The sequence below is a fragment of the Lonchura striata genome, chromosome 12 (assembly GCF_050655825.1).
Source record: "Lonchura striata isolate lonStrDom1 chromosome 12, ASM5065582v1, whole genome shotgun sequence".
Lineage (NCBI taxonomy): Eukaryota > Metazoa > Chordata > Aves > Passeriformes > Estrildidae > Lonchura > Lonchura striata.
Genome location: NC_140714.1, coordinates 4238826 through 4254462, shown reverse-complemented (window position 1 = coordinate 4254462; position 15637 = coordinate 4238826). Strand labels below are relative to the sequence as shown.

Here is a 15637-nt window from a genome sequence, read left to right as displayed (position 1 = left end):
AAAGTCCTTAAAGCAAGTAATATGGTAAGATTTATTTATTTTTACAAGAAATCATCAGCTGGGTCTTTCCCTCTCCCAGAAAGCCCTTGCCTTCTGTAGAGAAATCCAACAGCCAAATATCCTGCACTGATGGGATCTAGACCCTATTACGACAGGTTTTTCAGAAAATTGAAGGAAGGCTCAGTGATGTGAATAACAGCACTAGACTCCTATGCAATTTTTAAAGAAAGGCCCTACCACGATGTCTTTACCATTCCATATTCACCCAGCATACAGATGTCTTCAATTCTTTCATATTATGTGAGATACCATTAAAAGCCGCTTTCCATGACATTTCAGTGACAAACAGCTACAGTGATGAACTTGATAGCATTTCATATTTGCAACTGTTAACACGTTTCTGCACGGGCATCTTTGCAAGGAACCTGTACACTGTATCTGAAAGGATGATGTCTTGTTCAGATAAAACACTGACATTAAAATGACAGGCTGTCTTGGCCAAGGTTACACAAATTGTATTCAAGCGGATACCTAATGACAATGCTATGAATTCTGCAAGCTTTCTAGAATGTAATTTAGCTATTCAAAATAATCACTGCACTTGTGTTTAATTTGCAGACTACATGAGAACCATTTTGTCAGTCCCAGTAATGCAAGAAGACTATTTCCCTAGAAACCCACCCCTCTACCCTCCACCCCAAAAAAGGAAAAGAAAAAGAGGGGAAAAAAACAATAGAGAAAAAGACAAAACCCATATGAGTTTTACCAGTAATACAGAAGCACCTTACTTTTCTATAGTTTTAAATCAAACACATGACAGCACAAAACTAAAAGCAGTAAAGGATATACTTTGCTAAAAAGGATCTCCTGTCATCTCATGTATTACAATAAAAGCTAATAACATGTTTAGCACTTTTTCCATGCACCACTTTTAAAAAAAATCAGCAGACAATAGCTGATCAGAAGATAAAGGAGTTTAAAAAAAAAAAAGCCTCTAGTGTAGTAGTAAGCAAGAGAGAAATGCAGTATTAATTTTATGTAACATAACGTCTTAATATGCAGTTTATCTTGACTTTTTCACATGATTTGTCCTGTCATTTGCATAGCAAGCTCTCATTCCTAATTTCACAGTCATTATGCACTGATGTCCTGATTTCTCAGCATCACTAATCTTGATGAACTAAAAATGGTTCCTGAAGGTCAGACGCATGTAGAGCGCACATCTCCCCGTGTTGTTGTGTACATGTCGTGTGCCAGGGCCAGACACTGCCTCCAAAACATTTGCCTGAGCAGAGCCCAGCAACATCCCATGGCATCCCACGAATGCCAACATGGCAAGTCCCTGTGGCACAGCATGTTCCCACATCACTGATGGGGTCCAGGCTGCTGGGAATGCTGGCAAAATGAGATTTAATGATGGGACAAACCACCAAGATCAATGGTCAGTCTCCCATGGCACGACATCCCCTTGCCTATGGGAAAGCCACCACCTCGCCACGCAGGACCAGCTCTGAGGACACTGAACCATCAGGATGGGCAATCCAATTAATTCGGAGTATCTTAATCTGCAGTCTTTTACAAACTTTTCTGGGAGTAGAAAATTATTTAATTAAATCCTGCCGTCACTATCTTCGCTCCAAAGCGTGACTCACCTTCATTATTCTCATCCCCAGAGAAGTTTACTTTACCCTGGGGTTTGTACTACCTCTCATTGAAGCTGGACCAAGCAAACAGAAGAGGAAGCATGCTTAAGTATGTTTTCTTGTGCCCTTCTTGGAAGATAGACAAGACAAATACTCTTCAGTCAGATTTATGACGACAAGCGGGGATGCAGACAGGAATAGGGTGGGGTGCTGCAAACCCTACACATCGGTGATTAATCCAAAGGGCTGCATTCTACCGTCAGCTGGGCAGGGACAACTCCCATTCACTTCCATGGCCTCTCTGCACGTTTATCTTGGGACAGATCTGGCGATTAGGCCCTATCTTTGAAAGCTGGCCATGTACCTTCCAGTAACAAATCTCTTAGCTGCACACTCCTTGCTAGAACAGAAGCACTTAAGCAGAAAGAAAAAAAAAATAATCATGTATGTACTGCACACAGTCACAGAGTACAAGTACACAGAGTACGAGTTTGTGTTGGTCCGTTCATTTTACCATCTGAAACCACATTTTCACACCACACCTGCGCTTCTAAAGAAGGTGCTGCCTTCCATTTATAAACACAGCTAACAGCCACATTTAGCCATGGCCTGTACTTTAGTTTATCACGAAAGCAACTTACGGAAACCTTGCACAAACAAATCGAAATGAACCAGAAACTATTGTGTTAAAAATTACAACACACATCCCGGATGAGTGTGCGCACACACATACGGTCTGAGGGACTTTAAATAGTTAAGAATGATGGCCTATATATCCACTCTCTTAACTCCCAACGTCCAACTTTTCCATGTAGCTAGTCCCTGGTAATACTAGGAATCAAAGGGCATGCAGCACCAGCAATAGGCTATTATAGCCCACACTTTATTACCCATTACTACCGAGGTCATTAGCGGTAAGAGTGATTGTACCGGTCTTAACCTATTGATCATTGTAACTACTATCATTTAATCCCGTGTTGAATGTCTGGAAAGCTGCTAAAGGCACACAAGAGAGAGTGCTTTAGTGATGAGAAATATAGCCAAAGCTTGGAAATTACACTTTGATTCATAAAATCTAGCCAGTGGTTTAAATCAATAGTATTTAAAACAGTCATGTAAGTTCTTAACTACAGCTCTCTAATATTTATGGGTCCCTTTTTGAGTGTATTCAGTCAAAACTAAACTTTATTTTAGATACTGTGCTAATATACTTTACATTATGTTAGATAAAAAATATTTATTTCTGATATTTTGTCTGATAGTAAGTGAAACCTAAACCAAGAGCTATAAATTCATTTTAGATTTCTATCTCTCAGATGTCAACTTAAATGTGTTGCCAAAAAAAATTACAAACCAACTTTAAAAATGACTTAACTGTTTAAGTACATGAAAATGAGCATGTTTTATGAGTTAACAATGAATCACAGAAGGTAGTCTAAGAAGAACTAAAATAATTCTGTCTTACTGCCTTCAGGGAGTTGAAGTTCAAATTAAACTACTGGCAGATATATTTAAAGAATGCTAAGTTAGCATGCAGAGAAGAAATCAATCTTTTATTTTTTTCTTTCAAGTTGTTTATTTCTGTTTTGCACTTGAAACATGATTGTTGTTATTGATATGATTAATTAACTACTTTTGGTATTGTTGACTGATAACAATAGGGTGTGGTAGATACCCAGCTGCATGTAAACCTGGCAGCAAAGGTAAAAATACAGCTGCAATTTGGCTTTGGGAGCTGTGCTAGTATGGACCTGCTGACATGCTAATACCATCAACGGCAAAAAATGTCTTTTAATACTCACAATTGTCTTCGCTCACTGTTTCTCCCAGGGTTTTGCCTCTGCTCCTCCACATCCCCCAAAGCCCTCCTGGCCCCACAGTCCCCTCTGAGATCCTCCCATTTCAAGCCTAAAAACACCCTACTTTGGCAAGACTGATCAAGGGAAACTTCCACAAACTTGGGCCAAGCTCCCCTTTAACTTCCCCATGAAATTAGAGCAGGGATGCATTTGTCACTCCTCCACACAACCCAGGCAAGGGTCACGGGGATGAAAATTATTTAGTCCTATTTAATCATCTCCATTCCCTCATTTTTGGTGATATTAATATAATTAAATACTAGCTAAATAATTTCAAGTAGTTTAATCTTGTATGAAGAGAAAAAAAAAAAAAAGAAGAATGCCATTTTCACACCCCGTGCCTCCGATGCTGGATACGGCTGTGGTCCTGTTAACTGTCAGCAGGCATGCATGGAAGATGGGGAGGATTTCCTTAATTCATAAAGAATAACTCTGCCAGAAAATCCTTTTCTCCTGCGATCTATGTTCGAACTTGATTTCAGTCAGCCCTCATACCAGGCACCTTGGATTTCCAAACAGCAATTCTTCGGTTAAAGATTTTGTGATAAAAGTTAAACGGAGCAAAACAGCTGAAGACAGAAAAGAACAAGTCGTTGAGGAACAGTTAAAAATACTGAACTACAGTAAAAATAGCTACGGCCAGGCAAAACCAAACAATGAACTTGAGCTGTCCTATTAGCAAGATATTAAATACACTATATTTAAAATATTAAAAAAAAACCATTCAGGTGAAACAATGCAAAACAGGAGAAGATATAGCACTGACACCCTGGCAAGCAGAGAGGCACGATGCCACAACCCAGAGCAGAGCCCAGCAAAATAAGAAGTGCTGAAGGCAGGCAGGACCTGCTTCCATCCTGAGACTAAAACATTTCTGACATAATATTTCATCCTCTAAAATCCCAACACAAAACGCCACTGTCGGAATTATTCAAGCAGGAACTGCAGTGATGGTTCATTATGCAAAATGGAATCTCACTTTTAGACTTAGTTCTCTTGCCATAATACAGCACAGCACATTAAGACAGGTAATGTTTATTATATTAATGTAAAATCAGCTAAGTAGTCTGTCATTAGCATAACTGTGCTCTCTGTAACAATACAACTCCCTATTGTAAGGAGAGGAAAAAACCTCCTTTAAATTAAATTAGCATTTTATTAGTACGATTTTGTTTATTATATGTTATCAGGAGTGAAGATCTCCTTCTGACCCACAGAAGGCAAAATGATGGGATATGATCACATTCCCTGGCATATCAGGATGTCTGCCTCTTCTGCATTCTCTTCTAGCTGAGGAAAAACCGGAATATTTTCGTATTTGTTTACAGAATGAAACATCTGATCTTATCTTCCACTTCTCATGCATACCAGGTTTCTCACTAAGTGCCAGGATAATTGTTTCTGCTATAATAAATACCCATTTAATTTGCATAAAAATATAAAGTTTACATAAATTAAATCCTTTCTACATCTAACATTTGTCAAATAGAGACTAAACCAGAACATACACACTCACACATCCAAATACCCCTTTAAAAAGATGAGTGAGATTTTAAGCTTGAGATTACCATCATAATTTTTCACATTTTAAAAAGTTACCATTTTTGTTTCCATCTCTAGCATGAAAGGAAAAATTATATAATCCGCTGTACATGGTTTGAAACAGTGGTGATTTTATAATTCCGTTAAAAAAAAAAAAAAAAAAAAAAGAGAGAGAGAAAAAACCCTGCATTTTTTTTTTCCAGAGTTTAGGAAGGGAAATGTTAGATCAACATATTCTGCCAAAAAAGCCTCAAATAAACTAAAAGCAATCCTGCTTAGAAACATCCAAAATACCACTAAAGCCCTTGAAAACCCCTTGAAACCCTGTCTCCCAAATACCCTTAATATACTGACAATGATCATGGTGTCAGACTCCTTACATTTGTGTATTAATTCACACATACATTATGGAGAGCTTAATTAAATAATAAAAGACCATGACTGAACCAGCAACATTTAATATGCCCAGAATTTCATGTGAGTGAAAGGGAAGTGCTATACAGAGGGGCTTTTTCTTTTTTTTTTCTTAGGGCAGATTTTAAAGATCTGCAACTCCCAACAGATTTCTAGGAAGGATAAACCTTCTCTGCAACCCTGAAAAGAATCAAATCCATAACAAACCCAGGGCATTTGAGATGACGTACATTGTCGTGGCCAGTTGAAAAAAAAAAAAATTACTGATTCTTGAGAAAAAACCCCACCTGGTTAAATCATGCTGTTTATTTCCCACACAAACCAGAGCTCTGCTTAAACACTCGGGTTGCCTTTGCCACTCTGGCTCCAAGTGACGCCTTGATAACAGTTGTAAACTTTATTTGCTTAAAAATGTGCAGGTTTTCGCACCTATGGCAGACACCTACAGCTGAACATCACAGCTAAGCACAACGGTGCAAATTAGATTCTAATGAGAAAACATCAGTTGCCTCTTTGACAATTTTGCCATTCACTGATTTACTTCTAATGAAGACGCACTGCAACCAGCCAGCTCGCCGTGTTAAAGGTCAAAGCACGTTCAAAAAAATGCCTCACAAAATCAAGGCAAATGGGAAACCCGCAAAGAAACCTTCTCATAAAGTGGCGTGGCAATTAGAGTAATTGTGCAAAAAGCCGTCTTCGGTAAAAAGTAAAAGAAATTAAGCTGCCACTACTGTAACAGGTTAGATGAAAATCAAAATTTAATGTATTCTCCCTTGTGTCATCTTGTTTTGTCAAGACATCAAATAGAATTGGAAAGTACAAAATAACAAGCCCTTGAGAAATCACAGAAGCCGACCTTTTTGATGTTGTTGGTTTACCTTGTTCTCAGTTATTTGAACAATGATGTTTCAGATTTAAGGGCAAGATAAAGCTTAAAAATTAAAACCCGTTGTCAGTTTGGGGAGGAGGGGTTGTTGTCCCTACCAAATAACAGAGCATCTTACCTAATCAATGAAGGCAAACACGTCCGAAACTAGTGCACAGAACAATCAGCAATTCCTCTTATTTGTTCAATATTCAGTCTGGGTTCTGTAACATTCATTCAACTTCAATACAGACTACAGGTCCTCCTGCTAGTGCAGGAAACCACGCTGGAAAGGTTAAAAAGAAAAAAAAAATAGAAGAAAAAAAGGCTAGGGCAGAGATATTTGCCAGTGCTGCGTCTCTCCCAGTCTCTACACAGACACTTCAATCTGCAGATGAGTATATGGTGGATTTTTTTCCCCTTTCCTTTTAACTGGAAAGCGAAGCTGAACAAGTAAGCACCTTATAAAAACAGAACAGGACAGGACATTTTAACTCAACTACAGCAAAGTAGTTTCCAGTAATGCAGTTCTGCTTTCAATAAAACAAACAAACTGCTTAAAACCAGCCAAGCCTTTCACCAAACAATAACAAATTTAGCTTATGGTGTCAGGACTTTCCCACAATCTAGTTCTGCAGGTGTTGATAAAACTACCCTTGCTACCGCTTTTCCATAGCAAAGAGGGGAGAAAAACAACACCAGTAAGTTATCCTGCTACTGAGAAACCTTTACAGAAAGTAAATCCAAGAGCTGTGTCCTCCCAGCTCACGTTTGTCTACAGCAGCTCTGAAAAGACTAAGAAATACAGCGCAGAAAAGCACAGGAGCTTTTTAAACTCCTTAAACTTCTGAATGCAAAAATCCTTCTCCCCTTACCTTTCTTCAGCTGCCGGAGCATATAATCACAGACACAAAAACCAATGCATTTTGAACTGAAGTAATAATTTCATGATTTTAAAAACAACTTAATTCTCAAGCAACAAGGGTGCTTGAGCACTGTCAGGTTAAAACGGTGCATAGAAATCGCTCTGACTGCCCTACCTCGCTTTCAATGCCTAAAAATCCATTTCATCCTTCTCCACACAACTGTTGCAACCCTTTTCTTCCTTGCACACAACTAAAACCAACTCAGCTCGTGCAGACATCAGAGCCCACCGTCCATCGGTGCAATCATCCGTCTGTGACCCACTGCTGCCACTCTACCATGGGGTCTGATCACTGCTCACACCCCAGCACACATTTCAGCGTGGGGTTAAGAGCGACACTTCTAAAACGTGTGCAGGGCTCATCCAGCCCCAGAAGAACGTGAGGCACCCACACCTTCCTCTGAGCACTGAGGTCCCTGCAAAAACAGCGCAGGGATTTTATTTCTTCCCTGTCAATCCCATTGTATTTATGACTTCTCTTTAGATCAGCTGAGTGACTGGTCAGAGCATGTCTCAGAGCTTTTTTTTTTCTCCTTTTAAAGCAAAAATAACACTGCTTAGAAAAGGGAGGGCACAATGGCACAGCACAGTAAAGTGAATGTTAAACAAGACTCAGAAAAAAAAAAAACAAACCAACTGTAGCAAACAAAAAAAATTTCAAAGCAGCCCTTCCTATCATAAGCTTTCTGATGATTTATGGTTTACCAACTCAGCAAGGTTACGCAACACTGCATGCCTTTAGATGCATTATTTGAGTCAGTTGAGATTTAATTAAGATCACAGCCTCCAAAATCCCTGTCAAATGAAAATTCACAGAAGACAATACACTATATATCCTCATGCAGATAGTCTCCATTCCATGCTCTGGAATAACATAAGTTAATCCTCGTTTCTATGGTGGCAGACAAAAGTTCACTAATTTTGTTTTCTTTTGACACTTGTGTTGTTTTCTGTTTTATGTCATGAGATCATTCCCTTTTGAGAGGGGAGGGGAGCTGATATAGGGGGAGAGGAGGGAGAGCAATATGTCTGAATATGGCAGCAGATGTATTTTGACATTCTCACAGCTCTGCTGTGATGTCATCAAGTTTTCATATAATTAACCCCTGCCAGTAAGAGCATCCTTTCATGACATCTGTCCATTGGGAAGAGGAGGAAGGAGTCAGGGGAAAAAAGCACAAAAAGTGCCTCAGTCTTGCTCTCACATGAAAACCAAAATCAAACAAAATTAAATAAAGGGTACAAAACAGCATTTACATCTTCCTTCTGTATCAGTGACTGGCTTTCCCCAATTCATTATCTGCCCCAACTACCTCCTCACCTCTGAAGTGCTCTGAAACCACACGCCACGGATGCGCAGTTCATTCCCAGAACCTTCTCCTCCTGACGGTCCTGGTGCTGGGAAACCCCTTCACTGTAAAATCCAGTTCCTCTATTTGCTAAGCATGAGCACGTTAAATGAAACAATATTTCTTACAGAGAAATTGCTAGAACTTTACCTCATTCTACTGTATTCCTATTTGCATTATCTTAATATCTGCTTGCTTATCTCATGGTTTAGAAATGACAGGTGCTAGCGGTCTTTTGTTTGACAGGCCACTACACAAATAACTGTCTTGCCTGAAAGGGCTAATGCACTACTAATGAACAATAAATCAACTTTGATTATAAAGTGTCAGACCAATCAGTTTGCAGTTCAGCTCTATCACAGTCTAGGCCAAGGCAGCTACTCCGCTCAGGCAGGACTCAGGTTTCATCTCTGCAGCCTTATCAATGAAATTTTTTGGACGTAGCCACAGGAGATCACTGAAAGCCCTCTGACAGCAGATTTTCCGCTGGCTGCGAGGAGAGGACAGAGCCTGCTTTTAGAGACTTCCTAGGCTGCTACTACAATAAATATACAATCAACAAAAGCCATTTCTTTACCAGACAGAACCACACTCTAATGACATACGCACATGTGCACATGTGTTGTAGCCATGACTTTTAGAAGCAAACAGAAATGCCTTTCAACTTGGTGTAAAAGATGTGCGAGATGCCAGAAAGCTCTGCACATTAAACACACTTAGGAGGGGTTCGATCTGGTAAATAATAATTTAGCAGCGTGCTTACGGCTCTGGGAGGAGAGGAGGGTAAAGAGCCTCCTCGCCTACTACAGCTACTGCACATGCACAAGGCATTCCAGGATTGGGCCCAGGAGCATCAGGCATGAGAATCAGCTGGGATCCAAATAAAAGAAAAGATTTAACATTTAAGTTTATTTATAAAAAGGCAGACTAGCGTGCGCAAGTCACATTTTATTAGAAATAAACTTCAGCGATTTATTGTAGTTCACAACTCAACACTCAACTGCTAGAATAAATCCAACCGTTTGGTTTTCATAAACAGATCTTGGTCACCCTGAATGATTCACACTTCCTGCCACCAAACTTGTTTTTATTTAAAAATATGAAATGGTAGCGTGTCGAACGCCGGCACACGCACCGGGAGGACTGTGTCGCGTTACCGAGGGGCTTTTCCCTGCCACCAGCACAGGTCACAACTCTCACTGCCTTCGGAAACAAGCTGGCTTTGAAGGAGTTAATTGCAGAAAGGAAGAGTGTATATGCACTTTGCTCTAAACTTACCACCCACTTCCTAAGGGTTCCCTCCTCCCCGCCACCACCACCACCCTCGAAATTTCAGCTCACTCGCACTGCAACGCTGACACCGAGCCCGGCTGCGCCGAGATCCCGTTACATCCATTTCGCCGGGGTTCACAGCACCAGTCAATGTCAAAAACAAAGCTCGCTCACTTAATTTCCCCCTGGTAAATTGACTAGCGAGTCCATTCAGCGATCCCGGCTCCTGACATTTAAACCTGACACTGTGTTTTATCCGGCTCCGTGCACTTTCCCCCCTTCCTCGCTCTTCTTCCCAACTCCAGCGCTGCGGCACAGCCCGCCCGGCTGTCACGACAGGCGCCGGGCGGCACGCTCCGCTCCTCACTTCGAAAAACCCCCGGCGAGTTGCGGGGCGCACACGCCGTCCCTCCCTCCTCCCTCCCGCGGAGGAGCCGGGACCGCGCGGCTCCTCCAGGCCGCCGCGGCTCTCTCCGCCACTTTTGCGCGGGCCTCCCGCCCCCGATCCCCCCGCGGGGCACCCACCTGGGCGGCGGCGGGCGGCGTGCGGCGCGCCGGGCCATGGAGCGGGCTGGCGGAGCGGCGGGCGCGGAGCGCTGCGGAGCCTCCGCGGGCGCGGGCGGAGTGCGGGGCGCGCTGCTCGCGGGCTGCCGCCGCCGCGCCGCCACCCGCGCGGCCCCGCCCTGCGCCGCCGCGCACACCCCGCCCCGGAACGGGGCGCCCCGCGGGCCGCCCCCGCCCCCCGCCCGGGCACCGCGGCTGGACGCCCCCCCCGGAGCCGAAAGCGCCGGCACAGCGCGCTGGCGGCTCGCCCGGGGAGCCTCCTGCCCGCCCCGCAACTTTCTCGTCTCCCGCGGAAAGCGGCTGTCGCTCTCCTGCTGCCTGCCCGACAGCTCTGCCGCACGACCCCGGCGTTTCGGGATGGGAAAATAGAACTGGGAGGAATAAAGGAACGACCACAAGGTGCCTCTGGCGGGAGTTTGCGCCAAAACGGGGCAGAGCGCCCGGCCTGCGGAGGGGAGCATCTCCCCTTCTTCCCTCGGCCGCGCCTGGTACCCGTGTCCCCCTGCCAGCCCTGCCCGGGGACTTGCACGGCCGCACGCATCCAAGGCAGCCGAGCCTCTTGCTCCGTGCGCCCAAAGCCGCTGTGCTTGGGTCTGGGGCACCTCTCAAACGTGGGGTACGCCTCACTCAGAACAAGCTTCACAAACTCAGGCGGGCGAGCTCCAGAAAATGCTTCTCCAGACTTCTCGACCCTACGTTCGTGCGCTCTAACCCAGGGATTGCCACAGACCTGATGTCCTGTTTTCCATTCCCCAAAAAGCTCCCATCCATAGCATATGCTGAGCCGGATTCCACAGAGATCATCGAGTCAAACCACTTCATCTTAGGCAGCAATATTTCGTAAACCCTCTCCCCCCCTATTTCAATTACAGTTTTCTTTACCTTTTCACATAGTTTCTGAAGACAAAATTGATGCAGAGAGTAACTCCTCAGTTACTTCACATGCAAGCACAAGAGCAGACAAGAAGCTGCCCTGCACCATTCCCAGCAGAAACTCCCGTTATTTGCAGGAGTCGGGGCTGTCAGACAATAGCCCCATTAGTGATGCTGCTGAAGAACCTCACAAGAAGCAAAGACAAAGGACCCAATTTACTGACAACCTGTGATGTGATGTTAAGTGGGATGCGATACGGATTGCTTTCCACCCTAAAGTGTTTTCGTGTCAGATAACAAATTTATTAATGGGATTTTTTTCAGGTCACAAAAATATGACCCCACCCTCTTATGAATATTTAATAAGGGACTAAGGGCATCTTTTGCAAGACCCTAAATCTGCCAGAAACAGTCTACATGAATCAGAAAGTGCCTGCCTCTTAAAGGGGCACAGCTGCCCTGAGCAGGTCAGCACAGACAGGGCATGGGAGCAGCCAGGATTTATCCGTGTTGTATCTGTGCAGAGTTAAGCACACACGTACACACACAGCCCCCCGCACACTGGGAGCTCAGCAATAACATAAACCATAAAGCATGCCACGCACTAGTAATAATTATCACCTGTGCTTAAGAGAAATCCTTCCTGTCCTGGACTTCAAAGTGATCTCGAGGAACTTGGATTGCTTTGGGAAATACACGACAGAATGCACAGACTTAAACTTTTCAACAGTTCTCTTGCCACCACCTTCTCCTTCCTGCTGTATTTCTAAGAGTGTTGCTGTGGCAGCGTTCCCAGCAGCCCCGACAGCAAAGGAGCAGCATTAGGAAAGCTCTGAGTGTTAACACACCCTGACCAACTCTGTAGCCAAAATTAGCAGGGGGCTGCATGCCCAGGCAGAATCTGCAGACCATCAGAGGATGCTCTACAGATCCTAGTTGGGAAATCTTTTGATCCCTCTCGTCTTCCTCAGCAGAAACTTCTCACCTAGACAAGCCTCAATCCTATTCTCACATCATCAATTCTTATTTTCCAGTATCACTATATCCAGGCACACAGCTCAATCCAAGGCCAGTGCCTTCCTCCTGCCCTGGTCAGTGACTGATCACATAGCTGTGAGCCAAGCTGTGCATTACTCTATTTATTAAAAAAGGGGGATTCTGTGAAGCCTACCACTTTGCTCAAGGCGTTTCTCTTCTTTCCAGGGGCAAAGAAAAAGTGCAATGTGTCAATGCAAGCCCAAGGCTGCGAGAGCTACATGTGAACCAAAAGCACAGTGCCGGCTCTGGCACTAACAATTCTTCCCAGCCATGGGCAAGTCACCTAGGAATTCTGGTGGTTTTTTTTTGGTTTTTTTTTTTTTTTTTTTTTGTTTTGTTTTTTTTTTTTTAATGTCTCCGATGTTGAGAATGCCTCTTTCTCTGAGAGCTCAGTCTGCAGTGTTTCTAGCCTGGTTTTGCAGTGGCCTGCACTATTTCAAGGCAGTCAATGGCTTCAACATCTCTGCCTCCTCATCTGCAAAACGGGCATAATACAACTTGTTTCAGGATCTTCTGTAGACCAATATTTGCAAAACACTTTGAAAAATGAAAGGTGCTATCTAAGCACTGAGTGCAGGCCACAGAACCTGCAAGCTGTATTTTTAAAGCGTTTTATACCCTTTCATATAAAAGCTTCATACCTGCAAGCTCAGCCAACATCTGCTCCGGGCTAAAAACTTCAGCCTCAGAGATGGTAGCACTTGTTAAGCAAGGTCACCATGAAATATAACGCATTTCTAAGCCAGCAAAATATTTTAAAAGACCAAGAAGAACCATAAACTCCCACTTTAATTCCATTCAATTACGAAGAGTCATCACAGACAGAGACCATCAGACAGGGATATTCAAAACAGGACACATAAAGTAATAAATTAAAAATAACTGCAACATCTCTGCCTCCTCATCTGCAAAACGGGCATAATACAACTTGTTTCAGGATCTTCTGTAGACCAATATTTGCAAAACACTTTGAAAAATGAAAGGTGCTATCTAAGCACTGAGTGCAGGCCACAGAACCTGCAAGCTGTATTTTTAAAGCGTTTTATACCCTTTCATATAAAAGCTTCATACCTGCAAGCTCAGCCAACATCTGCTCCGGGCTAAAAACTTCAGCCTCAGAGATGGTAGCACTTGTTAAGCAAGGTCACCATGAAATATAACGCATTTCTAAGCCAGCAAAATATTTTAAAAGACCAAGAAGAACCATAAACTCCCACTTTAATTCCATTCAATTACGAAGAGTCATCACAGACAGAGACCATCAGACAGGGATATTCAAAACAGGACACATAAAGTAATAAATTAAAAATAACTGGGAGAGAGCATGGCAGGCTAGATGGCTATTTGGCACTGTGTGCCCATAGGAGCTGATCCATATTAGGTGGTGGTATCTTTCACCTAGGTGAAAGAAAACTATCATTGGAACTAAGCTCTAAGGTCCAAGTGAGAGAAATAGATCATGAATTATGACAAGGATAGTGGAATAAATGATTTTGCTATGCCATTATTTTACATGTACACTTTATTCACAGACTTTTGCAGGTACCTTTCCATGCAGACACCTCAGACTTGCCTACAGAAAAGCCTCAGCTGCCTGCAGGGCAGGGAAGAAAAAAAGACAAGACATCCACAAAGCGCAATTTTCTCTAACCAGAGTCAACCTGCCCCAAATGAGTCAATTTTATGTCTAATACGAGGCAATTTCTACCTAAACCAGCGATACATCTGCACTTAGTCCTTGAGATGTTCTGAGCAGGCACGGCCAAACAGGTCCCACTTTGCACTCTGGCAGCTGGGAGCGGGCCAGATCCTGTGCCCTGCTTGCCAAACAGAAATGTGGGAGTAATTCAGCTGAACTTGGGTGCCAGTGCTTCTGTGGCACAGAGGAGCCCACCCGCCCAGCAGGGCCAGCCAAGGCTGGCACAGGCCAGGGCCAAACCAGGCTGCTCAGCACTCAGCCTGGAGCCACGGGCCGCTGAAAAACCAAACTGCTGTTTGCACTTCTGAGGGAAAAAGGCCATCTCGGATACTATTCCCACTCCTGGATCCCCAGGCCCATTTTTGTGGGGTTAAATCATATTTTCCTGTTTTGAGAATGCTTCATTTTCCCTCGTTGCTGTTTGAAAGACCTACAAAAACAAATGGGGAAAACAACTGACTAAACAGGAAACAGTGAAACTTATAACCCACAAAGTGCTGAGAAAAAGGACAAAGTAAACAGTTTTTTTGGGTCATTTTAAATAATCTCAGCTAAAGCCCTCATGGTAAAATATCTTCAGGCAGAAATCTGATTTTTAGGCTGATGGTGTCTAACAAAACATAACGCCAAAGCAATTAACATTTCGGTAATCCTTGTGTCTCTGTTACTCTTCTCCTTTTTGATGTGAAACTGTCATTTTTCTTACTGGCCCTGCAAATTCTGCATGAACACGGCTCTTTAAATCTCCTCAGTATTGTACAATGGTTTAAATTTCACTTCATGGCATGCTTTAAATTACCATTCACATCTTCATTTAATGCATCATTTTATAATGCCAGTGTTACTAGTTAATTTATATATACACAGCAGGATGTGTCAACATTCAGGTGAGTTATGAATATGATTGTACAGGAGTTATGGAAGACATTTCAGCAAAATTATGGTTCCCTCTAAACATAAAAATATTAATAATGAATCAAACATCACAGGTAAACAACAAATTTTGTATAATTGCTCCCCCCCATGCTTCTAGATAAATAAATAAATAAATATGGCATAATTTTTGCTGTGCATTCATATTTGATTGATCTTAATAAATTGCCATCTCCTTTCCTAATAAACTGTAATCTCTTGTTTCCGCCACAAAGTAAAATTTATTAGCACACTCTTCTACCAGCAGGTCTGCATCACTCACAACACAGTGTGCAAATTGTTCCACGTATGCTTGGGCATTATTCATAATTTATTTTTCTGCCCCAAAGTACACAATATATTGAGAGGTAATCACCACTAACTGTTCTCAGTTACTTTCCTTAATTATGTGAGATGACATTTATGTCACGTACAGTAGAGGAAATGCTGCAGTTTCCACTAAAACTCCGATTTTATTCTTTTTTTTTTTGCCATGGGTTGAAACAGTGTTCACACAGAGAAAACCTTCTTAGGACAGGAAAGACTGGAGGTGGTATCTGGTAGGAGATGGGAACACCTCCACTTGAAAAGAACAAGCCCTGTCTACCAAAATAACCCACTGGGCATGACAACAGCGATGGCTCCGAGAGGAAAAGTAGGTGTTTTGTCGTGATGTTAA

The 15637-nt window shown here is 42.8% G+C and overlaps 1 protein-coding gene across 25 annotated transcripts in view; it reads right to left on the bottom strand.

The window, feature by feature from the left end:
- The window catches only part of FOXP1 (forkhead box P1), a 380257-nt gene that overhangs the window by 77119 nt on the left and 287501 nt on the right, over positions 1-15637 (bottom strand). For 3 of the 25 annotated variants that reach the window (XM_085590040.1, XM_085590041.1, XM_085590043.1), the window contains exon 1: positions 10398-10527. The exons of the other annotated variants lie outside the window; for them this stretch is intronic. The gene's annotated coding sequence lies outside the window, so the exon portion shown is untranslated. Of the gene's footprint in view, positions 1-10397; positions 10528-15637 lie in introns of those variants that run through there. 25 annotated transcript variants of the gene reach the window in all.